Consider the following 14,300-nt stretch of genomic DNA (forward strand, 5'->3'; position numbering starts at 1 on the left):
AGACAGAGTACTGAAAGTAAAAATTTATCAATAGCGGTATTTGACCTAAAGTATATGTTTTTATATATCCTTCATATCATTGCATGGGAACAAAGCCTCGGTTGTTAGCAATGTATCCTAGTATAAGAATAGAAAATATACTTTGCATTAAAGATTTCGTGTTGCAAGTTGCATTTTATAGGTCTTGAGAATTCGAATTGCAGAAATGAAGTACATTAAATATATATATTAAAATTTACAACAGAAAATGTTAAATAGATACTGCTCTCCAGGCTCACCATAACAATGCAAAAACTATAAAATTGGTCGTAGTTTTTGGTAGAACATATTTCCTGATCAATAATAAAATCGTGACACATAGGCCACAAAAACTAATTGCCGATTGCTCTCATTTACCTATTCTCGTTTTTTGTCACATGACTTCACGATTGTTAAAAGAGAGCAGTGTCTTCACAGAACGCGTTCGAGAATATGTCATTCATATACATAGGCCAGGGGTGGCGAACCTGCTTGCGACCGCAATCGACTAAAATCTTCAAAATAGCTCGTGATCGGTAATAAGGTCATACACAAAAACTGAATATGCAGATAACTGCACACATGTATACAAAAATTCCTCTGTTGCCAATAGGCTGAATCTATCGGCTTATTCTTAATGAAATCGCCCACAATTTTTTATTATTTTCAATTTGATTATGTAATTGTACCAGGAGTAAATGTTTCATCATTTATTCAAGATTTATTCAAATGATACAATTCAGATATAGGGCCTGTTTTACAAGAATTGGAAATTCTTCAAAAAAAACTTGACAAGTATCCAAGTATTATCTAAACAGCGAAAAATAAATATTCTCAAACCACCCGAATATCGCGTGTCAGCCAAGACACGCGATATTCGACACGTTCATTCCTAAATCTTGGCAACGGCGAACTTGCATTTGATACGTAATGATATGCTATATCGTTCGTCATCCAAGACACGCGATATTCAGCACGTTCATTCCTAAACCTTAGCAGCATCGAAACTCGCAATTGGTACCTAATAATATGCTATATCGGATTTGCCCAATCTCAAATAGTGTATATGTATATCGTATTTTGCGCATGTACATTACTGCCTTCTTACTGTTTTAAACCACACAAGAGGCGCTGCACGAAACTGGTTTGAGGCAATATTTTTCGGGGGTATCTTATTAAATTCACGCAATATCAACGGCGATCGACTACTCGAGACGTGGCGATCGAGGTGTTGGTCACCCCTGACATAGGCGAACCTTCTTTACAACTCGTGGGTTCTAAATTAAAACTTATTTTAATTAATAAAGTTTGAATTTCACTTACATCAAAGGATTATGCTTCAAATCCGATCTGACCCAGTAAAGGACCATTATTTTTTTTTTTTATTACAGACACTTTATTCATTCTAATAATCGCTACATTCCATGCAAGTGGCAACAATCGCTGTAAAATATGCGGATTCTTCACTGGTGGTGGTTGCATAAGACAAACAATGAATATTATCGCCTATTACTTTTGTGTGGACTAAATCTACATTAGCACTCGCGCAGCCTTTCAATCCGATTTATATTTCTGTCTGCAGAATAGGGGTTATGCAAACGCATATCTGAGTTTCCCGTGTTAACCTAACAATCCAAATATAACCACGAAGTCGAAACACCAAACATTTGTATTGTACAAGACTACTACTTCAATATGATAAATGTTTTAGATATCAAAACGTAAACGCGATTGACAAAGCGAAGTTAATAATATAATAAACTTATTAAAGCAGCAATATTCAGCAGAACTCAGATGACCGAAAATAAAAGTACATGCCGAACCACTTTCCACTACGCGTGAAAAAATGAAGTAATCCACAATATAACGCTTTCGACATATACTTGTTGTAACAGAACATTGAAATGTAAGAGAAAGATGGAGCTAATTAGAACACGAATTATAAGTTTAAATGTTTCATGCAAATAATAATTCTAAGTGATTTTCCATTGCACAAGAGATCTAATTTAAACATACCATTCCTTCTTGTCGAAAGTCTTAATCCTAATTCTCTAAAATGTATAAAACTTCTTAGGCTACATTTTTTTTATGTTTCTCAGAACATGTTGATATAATAAAATCTCGCATTTGTTTACAAATGAAAGCAATGCAGTGTGAAGAGTATTTTTTGCCTTTTACGCGGAATTGTTACACCTATCACTCAGTTATCTGCATAAGCAAGTTGATAATATATCCAAGCGACGAATATATACTGGGTAAGCCGTCTTATTATCGACTTTCCTTTCCTCGGGTTAAATATCCTATCGTTTTATAGTTGCCAATTATATAGCGGAAATTATATGAATGGATGATGAATGAATGACGGTGACTGATACGTATATCATAATAATTTATTACTTTTACATAAGAGTAGCATAATCTTTTCCACGAAATAGCAAGTATGTTTGTAAGCTTCCGTTAGGTTAGTTAGAGTGTTAGGGTTAGACCATCGTCTAACTTCTTCAGACAAAACAATATATAGCTGCAAATATGAAAGATCAATGTTCAATTGATGTGAGAGAGCTCCAGGTTGTCCATTTGTATATTTTCATGTTATCAGGTATATTATTTTTGCGGTAAAGCTGATGCTTTTCAAAAGCTGGTAATTTTGTTTGTCCTATTCTCAAAGATTTGGGTTTGGAATGAGTGCAGACAGGTTGTACAACTTTTCCTCTTGTATTCAGCAAATCCCGCTTTGTTGCTTGTTTTTGATATCGGTTCCAGTTTGGCGCACACTAGCAAGTTTCTAAGAGTCGTCATTTCCTATACCTTACAATGGGGGAATTGTGGAATAACTTTTGTAGTCGTATGTCACGGTGTAGGATATACTGGTGGTATTGGAAAATTTTCCTAATTGGTCGGAGAAGTAGGTGATATGTGGTTACAAGCGGTGTTTCGCATATTTTCGTTTTTTTTTACGCAGTTTTGGTAAGCGTACTTTTGTTCTGTCTTTCTTGTCTGGTCGATGGCTTTATCTATAGACGGTATTGGATATAAGGTATAGTTTTTCCTGCAACAGGGATTGCCACACTACCACACAAAACCATTGGGCTAGCAGACAATAAAGTTTGATATTCGTTGCTTTGAGCTCTTCGAACTCTTCAAGAAGTATTAATTTTGTTTCAACGGTTCACCTCAGTTTTGTTTCTGAATCCCAACGCATACGGACCAATTACGGCCTTAATTGTGGGTTGACTTTTTTGATTCGGTGCTGGTAAAAGATTTATAGATTTTGGAAAAAATTTTCATTTCCTAGTGAAGGTAACTATCCACATACAGAACCGCGTGGTCGTTTCGTTCTGTACTCTTACAGTTTTAACATACATTACGGAATTTCGCTTCGAAAAAGGATATATTCCTGAAAAATATTTTTTGAATAGCAACCTCGGGAACGGAGGACGACGAACAAACAAGTTGAAAGCGATTAAAGTAAAGTTTGAGTTTATAAACTGAACTACTACACTACACTATATACGATCAGGAAATATACAACTGCAGTACATTCACGTCTAGATGAAGAGTAACAACATATACAATTATTTTTCAATTTAACTCAAAATTCTGTGGAACCCAATATTTCACCTAAAATTCATGGGAACCAAGCGTGGCCGCCTGCTTTGTCCTTCGTTTTCGTTCAACAAACTCGGCGGATCTTTTGTACAACGCCCCTGCCAACAAAAAAACACCCCGGCCAACGCTTAAAATGAAAAAATTGGTAATTATCCAGTAAGGGTTTGGGTTAGGAATGCAGATTGCGCTGGAAGTTCAAATCATTCCTAACCGTGGTTCCATTACATTTGAACCCGTGTACATCTGAACCCACGACGATTGCACCTGCATACTATTCCACCTATGGAAATGTTTTTTGTTTTACGGATATTTGAACCCATACTAACCCTAACCCACTGGGTTTTAGCACCCGCATATAGATTGAACCCGCGGATATACACATGGGTTCAAATGTACATGGTTCAAATGTACGTGGGTTCAAATGCACAGTCACCCTAACCGTACCCCGACTGAATAATTAATTACTAATTTGTTATTTTAAAACGTGGCGGTAGTGTTTTTCTCAAATCTCACATTTTGGTCTTAGTGGTGAGGGCTTTGTACAAAAGATTCAACTCGGCGGTGATCGGCCTGTACCGAAAGTCCTGTAAGTCAGCTTCAGTTTTTACCATTATAAAATTTGAGTAGACTAATAAAACAAAATGCATATTGGAAAACATCAATGTGGCAGCGAGTGAGACACGTAAGCAAATTTGTCTCATATTGCTGTAATATCGAAGAACCTAGTGTGCTACTTATAGTATAGATTATAAATTTCGGATATAATTCTGTAATTCATGACTAAAATGCGGTATATTTCACCCTTTTTTTGTAGCAATCAGCAAAATTCAATGGATAAATTTAATGTCGCATAAACCAAATAAATGTCTCAATGTATTACATACCGCCTTGAGTCTTTGAGAACTTCGACTTAAAAATATGTATCATCGCTAGTAACCAGAACCTCTCCCACGAATGAAGTCAACAATAATATTAATGAAATAAAAAATACGAGCGTTACGTTTCATTGTCGACTTGTTGGTACACGTTGGTAGATACCTGTCGCAAAACCAGCCCGCTATTTGTATCTTTAACAGTTCGATTGAAACATTTTCTGAGCACTTTTAAATGTAATGTTTGATTACTTATTACAATTTTTCAACAAAAGATTCTTTTAATCATGTTGAAATCGTGCCAAGCTCTTTCAACTCGTAACAAAGGCAGATATACTTCATAGATTACGAGAGCTTACAAATCGTTTGCGAAAACAAACTCAACAATGGGCGAGTACAGACTGGGTGTTTATAGTCGTTACGACTTTCGCCGGAATGAATGACATGGAAGATATACTGGTCACACAAGCACAATAGTATTGTAACAAGAGTCGTAACGAATTCCGATTTAGTCGCTCTTGGAAACCACGATCGCGTAGCACAATAAAGGAAAGCGACCGCGGTACTGGATCGATTGCCCACATCGACTGTTTCGTCTTGTTGCTTAGAAACGAGCGCGTGTTGACGACTGAAATTTATACCACGTGATTCACTCCGCCAATGAAATTACAGCGAAGGATCGTTGTCATGCGAGAATGGTATAAAAGACACATTTCACCAAGCCGCCCTCATTCATCTGTACCTGCAGGAGACACGTAACGGTCTACGCGAGTCGGAATAAGCTAATAATCATCTTTTTCATCTCAACAACTACCTTTATCTAACCAAACAATATGGTAAGTGAAATACTTTTGTATGTATATATTTATGACTTTGTATGTTTTCTAATTTCGCAATTTTTGTCTACGTTTTAACTATATAAAATCTTCATAACATAAATTAGATATTTGTTCATAATAACGAAGTCGAAATACGGATTTTTTTTCGAACTATTTCAGGGCAAGTTTATTTCATGTTTTCAAATATATTTTTAATCATTAAAGCTCGTATTGTAACCAAAACTTAAATCTTCCTGTAGTATAGCTAAAGCTTCGAATTTATTTCGAAAACAAAATTTTGGTCATGAAAAAGGGGCATTACAGAAGTCCGTTCTTATTAGCCTTGAAGTTATTTTTATTTTGAATACTTTAATGTGATATCAGGCTCGTATCGATTTGTGTTTTCCACTCACTGCGGACGATAAGATTATATTGGTTTTGTGAAGCACCCTCCAACCACGAGAGTGCTCTTCTGTTGCGTTCCGGTAGGCACACAGGTCATCAAAAAATCTTGCGTCACAGGCTACTAAAATATTTATGGAGATTTAATGGGAGCGGCCTCTCAAGTCGTGCGAAAACCCAGAGAAAAATTTCATTTCCGTGGAATTAGAATTTAAATAAATTATTCAAAAGTACACCTCGATCGATATACGATCGTTGCCGAAAGTATTGGAAAAAATTCTAGAATATTGATTGCTGTTAGAAAGTCACTCTGTGGGCTTTTGTATGACATCATTATGACAACATCGACAGACTGTCGTCAAAGTAGGACATAATATTTGAAATCGTATGCTTTACGACAACATATTTGAAAATCTGTTTTCAGTTTAATGATTAACGACAAGATATGGATGACTGCGCGCCTAACTACGACCGTGCTTCACATCGCCTTTGTTATACATAACTAAACAAACATAAAGTGAAATACTATTCCAACGGTTGGAATGGGCGCATCCTTACTTGTTTCGTTCCAATATTTTCCCGCGTTATACATACTTCGCGATATACATACGTTATAACATTAGCACTTCATCCGTTTATACCACGACCAATACGCATATGGTGTTTGAATTGCTCACAATCTAATTCAAAACCAGCACGTTTATTTGAATTTAACATTTTAACAGCGCGAGTGCATCTCTATCCACGTCGGACAAGCCGGAGTCCAAATCGGTAATGCCTGCTGGGAACTGTACTGTTTGGAGCATGGCATCCAGCCAGACGGTCAAATGCCAAGCGACAAGACCATTGGAGGAGGAGATGATTCTTTCAACACCTTCTTCAGTGAGACTGGTGCGGGAAAGCACGTTCCTCGTGCCGTTTTCGTCGACTTGGAACCAACTGTTGTCGGTAAGCTTACGTTATATATACTTTGTCTTTTATTTTGTTATTTAATGATGCTCATGCACTACTCGTTGAAAAAAAATATTCAATTTTTTTGTGTATTATAAAAAGTAACTGGTTTTCTTGTTCGCTGTTTCCTAAATTGCGTATTTGAATCATTCCCGTCGTAATTTCAAATACCTTTTTTGTGATCAACATCTGCAAGCGTTTCTACCTTTGGACGATCATTACTATAAGCTAAGATCTGTCGCAGCATATTCCCTAACCAATATTTAGTACAATTAATACAATTATTTCATTGTTAGATGAGGTCCGTACCGGAACCTACAGACAGCTGTTCCACCCCGAACAACTCATTACTGGTAAAGAAGATGCTGCTAACAACTACGCCCGTGGTCACTACACCATTGGTAAAGAAATCGTCGACCTTGTCCTCGATCGTATCCGTAAACTTGCCGATCAATGTACCGGTCTCCAAGGTTTCTTGATCTTCCACTCCTTCGGTGGTGGTACTGGATCTGGTTTCACTTCTCTTCTTATGGAACGTCTATCCGTCGATTATGGAAAAAAATCAAAACTGGAATTCGCCATCTACCCAGCACCCCAGGTAAAAAATTAATTTCAGAGAGAAACAGTAAGCGTGATGAACAATCCTTATTTGTAATAATTAAATTTTTCGCATAGGTCTCCACCGCTGTTGTTGAACCATACAACTCTATTCTGACCACTCACACTACTTTGGAACACTCCGACTGTGCTTTCATGGTAGACAATGAGGCTATCTACGATATCTGCCGTCGCAACTTGGACATTGAACGACCAACCTACACCAACTTGAACAGACTCGTTGGACAGATCGTTTCGTCCATCACTGCATCTCTTCGTTTCGATGGTGCACTCAACGTTGATTTGACCGGTTCGTATTCAATTAATTTCTTCTTATAAAAAATATAATATATTCTTCTTATAATAATTCTTCTTATTTGTATACCAGAATTCCAGACCAACTTGGTACCATACCCACGTATCCATTTCCCTCTCGCAACATACGCTCCAGTAATCTCTGCAGAAAAAGCATACCATGAACAACTCTCAGTTGCTGAAATTACCAACGCATGCTTCGAGCCAGCCAACCAGATGGTATGTAGAGTTGTATTTGGTTTACAGCGAGCAATATCAATGAGTTCAAGTTTGTCAATAAAATTTGTCCATTTCTAGGTAAAATGTGATCCACGTCACGGAAAATACATGGCTTGCTGCATGTTGTACCGTGGAGACGTTGTCCCCAAGGATGTCAACGCCGCCATTGCAACCATTAAGACAAAGAGAACCATCCAATTTGTTGATTGGTGCCCAACTGGTTTCAAGGTCGGAATCAACTACCAACCACCAACCGTTGTGCCAGGAGGAGATTTGGCCAAGGTCCAACGTGCCGTATGCATGTTGAGCAACACCACCGCAATTGCCGAAGCATGGGCTCGTCTTGATCACAAATTCGATTTGATGTACGCCAAGCGTGCTTTCGTCCACTGGTAAGTCGAGTGTTTGTATATAACAATAATGAGGCTTTATCATGATAGGGTCAAGATTTTACCGTAAAAACAAAAATATATTATTGATCTTCAGTTAACGTACATAAACTACAACTAATTACAATGCGTATTGCCAACCAGGTACGTCGGAGAAGGTATGGAAGAAGGAGAATTCTCTGAAGCCCGTGAAGATTTGGCTGCTCTTGAGAAGGATTACGAAGAAGTCGGAGTCGATTCCGTTGAAGGTGAAGGAGAGGAGGGAGAAGGAGAAGAGTATTAGATGAAGCAATAATCACGACCTACCATCGTCGACACAATCACTACACAACGACCACAATATATTCATAATTTTCCGTATTTCATATTTTGGTTTTAAATAATTTTCTGAAACACTCAGCATCGGAGTTGAGAATAATTTTTTTAAGTTGATACATTGTTTACATCTTTTAATCTGGTGATTTTGCACGGTGTTATGGTTTTACAAAACAGAGAGAAAAAGGAAAATCGATATAAATATGTATTTTCATTTTTGGGACGTGAGGAACGAAGAAAGCAAGCAGGATTTTAATTTCACCGTGCTCTTGATTTTTGTTAAACATTAACAGAATACGTATACAACATAGCCTACATGCAAGTCAAAAACATCATTTTCAGAATTATGCTGGCATTATTTGCAGCCAGTGGTGAATGTGAACCATCGATGAAGTTGTTCAGAGTACAAAACGATTTATATTTCAACATGGCTGGGCGGACGCGTGGTAATCCGGTAGTTCCAAATCGACACCAAATCATAATCCTTGCCTACATGTGGTGGTAAAGATAGCTTGACTTTCCCGTGATTCATGTACTTGAAGCGATTGAGCTATGAACGCTGCACATAGGTGTATATGATTGCTAGGCGTCGATATTCACAAATCCTTATACAGTGTTTATTTTCTGTTGCATCACAACTGCCAACACTTCCTGTTCCTAATACATTTTCAATCCATAAGAACTAAGGTGAGGCGACAGGAAAACATAAAACTGTCAGAATGGCTCAATAATGTTTTTTGATCATCGTCAGCTCATTCCATTAACGTGTCGCGTGTTCGGGATAAAACACAAACAATATTTTGCGTGTTTCCGAATTGGGGATAAAACACAAACAATATTTTGGATTTAAATTGTTGATGTCCCTGTATTCAATTTACTTCCATGCAATGTAGAGGTTTTATTAAACATATAATTTCTTATAAAAACAAAAAGGTACTGCAAATATAAAACGTCGGAGTACGATGATCACTGTTGAAAACAGATTGATATTCAGCAAATCTGGCGCCATATTTTCTTTCTTCAGAGATGGGGGTAAGATCTGGCTCCATAGCTATTGATTTTTTTCTTCTGGCATTACGCGCATAGTTTACTGTTATAAATACATTTTCCAAATATTTGCCAATATTGAATATTCAGAAATTTAGACATCATTTGTTTGACTAAGTAGCCTTGATATCATATTCTGCTGTTACAAATTATTGTGCATAATCTGAGGTGTTGGAATTGAATATTTATTATTATATATAATTGTTTGTAATGAAAGTGTCCCAAATCATTGCATACAATGGTATAAAATGGTATATTTCTTCTATACAAAGCCAATACGTACCCGGTCAACCGAATGACTCTTCTTTATAACACTTGATCCATATTTCAGTTTTTTTTCTAGATTATGTTCAACCTTTAATACGTTAATTCGAAGGCTAATGACCTGTAGAACAGTGTTGTGTATGCCAAATTTTGATTTGTTCTCACTTGTGTTCCTGATTTTATTGCACTATTATGTGCATAGTAGAATGAAATTCATCTCCTGTTTGCGTGTTTAAAATCTAGTCCTTTTCAAGTTCACATTCATATGAATACTTAAGTTGTCCAAATAATTGTTATCTTTGAATACCTGCATTATTACTCATTTCGTTTCGGACATTCCCAGGACCATGACTGTACTATCATCAAAAAATATTACATCATAAAACAGTAAGTTCAATTACCGCAAATTAAAAAATAATATGTTACGAAAGACTTGTCTATATTGTATATAGTCAATAAACATGAGAGGTATTTATGAAAGGGACACTGAACCTGTATAAATATTTTATTACTCATGTGATCGTATTGGGTGGCTACTGACCTATACCGAAAGCACTTTTTTTTCCAATATTCATTTATGTAAATATATATGTGTTTTCTTGGTTTGACAAATGCAATAAAATCTCTCTCTCTCTCTAACAAAATGCCACGGTTCCATGGCTCCAGCTCCCCGACTCTAGCCAAAAAGTGCATACATCTGTAAAGATTAGAAATAGCCTGGTAACCGCAAACCCAACAAGATGCCAAGGTTCACCATACGATAGATACATCTTATCGGCTTCACCCAGGGATAAATATAAAATTCCAATGCAAATATTTTGTCTGTTATTACACGCGCTTTTACGGCTATGTACTACTCAGACCTGCCCAACTTTTTTATTCAGTGTCGCGGGACAATTTCACGTGAGAAAATTCCCTGCGTGTCGCAAACGTTTTTGCCAAACTTAACTACCAGGCAAGTTCTGATTTGGGCTACGTTAAAATTTACATAATACATAAAAAGCAAGTTTATTTACATAAAATCAATCAGGTCAATACTTACTGGTTACCGAGTAGGTCTGGGCAAATATTTGAATATTATATCGAATAAAAATATTAGAATATCAGTTAATTATCCGAATATATGGTAATAAGTGACCTGGACACGGCACGTCACTTGCGCCGTCGCTAAATCAAACGCTTAGATTGCACAAAGCATATGGGAATTTCTGACGAACACACGAGAATCTCCACACATCTTAACAGTCATCAAATGTGTGTAACATTTGTGTAATATTTTTGCCATTGGTTAACTTATTTTTTGATTCATTGGATCGTTTTGATATTACCATATGTTGTTGTTCCTCATTTATTCTTTTTCCTCCTATCGTTATCGTTTCTCTTCAATTAGTGGACCAATTGCTTTGGAAGTTTCAGTGGTTGAAGATTGTATTTTTCACTAGAAGGCTATTACTTTTTGGACACGTTTAGTGGCCATAACGATCGTTTCAAAATTTTGTTGTTATTGTTATTTGTCTCCGTCTCCATTTTTAAAAAATCGCTTTACTCTTCGAATACTGGACCAATTGCTTTGATATTTTCAGTGGTTAAAGATAAAATTTTTCTCCAGAAGGCTATTACTTTTTTTTCTTGCTATGACGTCATCAAAATTATTGCCACTGGGTGGCGCTACGTGTCCATATATTTGGGCATAGCTCTCTTGTATTTATTTCAAATATTTCTGTGAGCTCTATGGAATTTGTTTTACTGTTTGCTATGACTTTATCAAAATGTGGGGACCTTGAGGCGGGTCCGCAAACGTTTATCAGCGTATCTCGTGCTCAGCGAACGTCAGTGGAACTCGTGCTTAGCCAAATTGGTAAGTTTTGTACCAGAATTCAATTGAATTCGCCACGCCACCGCATCTCTGATCACCCTGCTAGTTTTACAGGTTCCAATCCCATGCGGGGATAGTTATGTGCAATGTTCCCTCTAATTTTTTGTAGTATGTGTGCGCAGAAATTTTGGTGTGTGCGCACTTTTTTGGAAATGACTAATATTTGTGAAAAACCCAAAGAAATTTTTTTGGCTTTTTAACCGGATAATAAGTGGGCCAACAACAAACTTTCTCAACCTGCCAACCGAGCACATTGTTACATTACATCGAAATACGTCTGTGCGCAGTAAATCTATGCGTGCGCAGCCTCTGAAAGCTGTGTGCGCGCGCACACCTTAGAGGGAACACTGGTTATGTGCGAGAGGATTGCAGCTCTTCTCCCACTGAGGGTGGTTCACACGACCGCTGGTCGGTTACGACATATCCCACCATCAAGTTCACGCTTCCGAAAACGAATAACTTGCTAACAAATCCCGCCATAGAATGGTAGGGGTATTAGTGGGTGTGAAAAGTTGAATAGATAACTAAAGTTTAACGCCAGTGCTCATGCAAAAAATAACCAGAATTCAATTGAATTCGCCATCTAGGAATACGCTCGCCACCGCATCTCTGATCACCCTGGTAGTTTCACAGGTTCCAATCCCATGCGGGGATAGGTATGTGCAAGAGGAATCTTATCCTAAAAACTACCGACATTGGTAGGCATATTTGCATTTTCAATTGAAAGAAATCTTTATTAATGGTCAGAAGGTGTTGTCTGATTGTTTCGTTAGTTAACAGCTAATCTATCTATCTGACACACAAACTTGGCACTGTCGAATGATGATTAGTGTTTAATTTCTTTTCAGGAAAAAGAAAAGATAACCCATTATCAGCTGCTTATGTCCCATCAATATTTGAATTTTCGCCATTCCCAGAGAGAGAAAAGAATAGTTAGAAAAAGGGGGATTTCGAAGAAAGGCAAAAGGCAGGACCATTTCAACAAATTCTGTTAACTTGTATGCGTTGCAATATCACTTTGCAGTTGTTAGCATAAACATTTAATGTGTCTTTCGTCTAGACCTATCACACTTTAAAAGAAGCCGCCTATATAGGCTATACCCATTTTCACTAGAACCATAACACTGTAAAATATTTGATAGAAATTACCCCCAAGGCATCATATCTTCCATTTGAAAGGGCTGTGGAGGCAGATACCTTTTTTTACTGTAAATTATGGAATGTTACTTCCAGGATATGTTATTCTTGCTTATAGATATCTTTATGTTAGTGACTCCAACTGACCCATGCATGCCACACTGAAAATTCTCTTGTGTACCCATAAAATAAGGCTGTTGGAGCCTTCAGACCTTGAAGACAGTGGAATCTGAGCACGATGGATTCATGTGAAACACGTAATATGTATTTAGAGGCAAAAATATCCCATCCTGAGCAGCACCGATCCACAACCTCCTGCCTATGGAATCAAAACATTAGACAAATTGGTGTACTGTGCGCATTCACAAATCTTTGCGAATCAAGTGTGCCTTTTGACTAAAGAAAATTTAGCATTGAAATGGTCAATCTCAATATCAACCTAGTATCTGCATATAAAACCAAATATATATTTGGTACCATGAATACCATTTGCAAATTAGCTTGGGTTACACCACTCTCAAATAAAAGTTTAGACTCTTAAGTCATATCTCATAATATTCTTTAAACAAAAGGTTGCGGCTAGCCGGCTACCCATCAGAATTTCTTTTCAGATCACAAAGTCGCAATATTACGCTTCGCTAAGTTTCATTGGCAACTGTATCTGGTTGTAGTATCGGTGTCCAACTTTATAATTGAAACCTTCACTACCAGACCCACCGAAACAATTTTTTTTTTGATATGGTCGATTGAAGTTGCTTTCGTTAAAGCACAATGAACACTTTATCTCCACCAATCCACAGTAATCACAAATTACTTTGTCATTACGATAAGCATCAATAAATGGATACTGAGGATGTATTATCAAGTCACGCAAGCTGATTTCTTGTGCCACTGTGGTCTCGTTGCAACTTATACTTTGCCATCCATCTATTCCATGGTCGCACCCATATTTGTAAGATAATGAATACAGATAGAGTTTTCATAAAATCTAACGATCAAGTAGTGCAATTTAGGTCCATATCTCACCACAGCCACTAGTCGTAAATGAGTTTGATTCCGGGTAGCATATCTTTTTTACCAATGACAATAAAAAGACATTTGGGTCAGTTGTACAAGCACCATTAGGATAGAATTTATCTGATCTGGGAGGGGGGAGGCCTACGCCTAGGCCTACCAATACCAGTAGTTTGTCATCTGCTTTCCATTAAAATGAAGGAGTTTATAAATATACTTAAGGAAAATTGATAACGGCACATTATCACTCACTATCAACGAAGTCTTGTCTTGTCCGCAAACAGTGAAACACAAGCGAGATGACTTCTGGACTTGACACCAAGCAGTTCTGCCAATAGATGATATGCACATTGCGCGACGTTCCGGATCTTTTGAAATCAGTGGAATATAACTGAAGATCCATTTCGAACAATACGAAATAACCATTTTCAACAGCCAGACAAAACGGAAACGTATA

General features: G+C 37.2%; 1 pseudogene across 1 annotated transcript; it reads left to right on the forward strand.

Moving 5' to 3' along the window:
- The first annotated feature begins 5,177 nt into the window (after nt 1-5,177).
- Nucleotides 5,178-8,707, forward strand: LOC120332792 (tubulin alpha-1D chain-like; annotated as a pseudogene). The gene is made up of 7 exons (XR_005568154.2): nt 5,178-5,335; nt 6,445-6,667; nt 6,967-7,268; nt 7,346-7,577; nt 7,656-7,801; nt 7,880-8,193; nt 8,335-8,707. The product of XR_005568154.2 is annotated as a tubulin alpha-1D chain-like (transcript).
- The last annotated feature ends 5,593 nt before the right edge of the window (nt 8,708-14,300 follow it).

Source organism: Styela clava, chromosome 13 (assembly GCF_964204865.1).
Source record: "Styela clava chromosome 13, kaStyClav1.hap1.2, whole genome shotgun sequence".
Taxonomy (NCBI): domain Eukaryota; kingdom Metazoa; phylum Chordata; class Ascidiacea; order Stolidobranchia; family Styelidae; genus Styela; species Styela clava.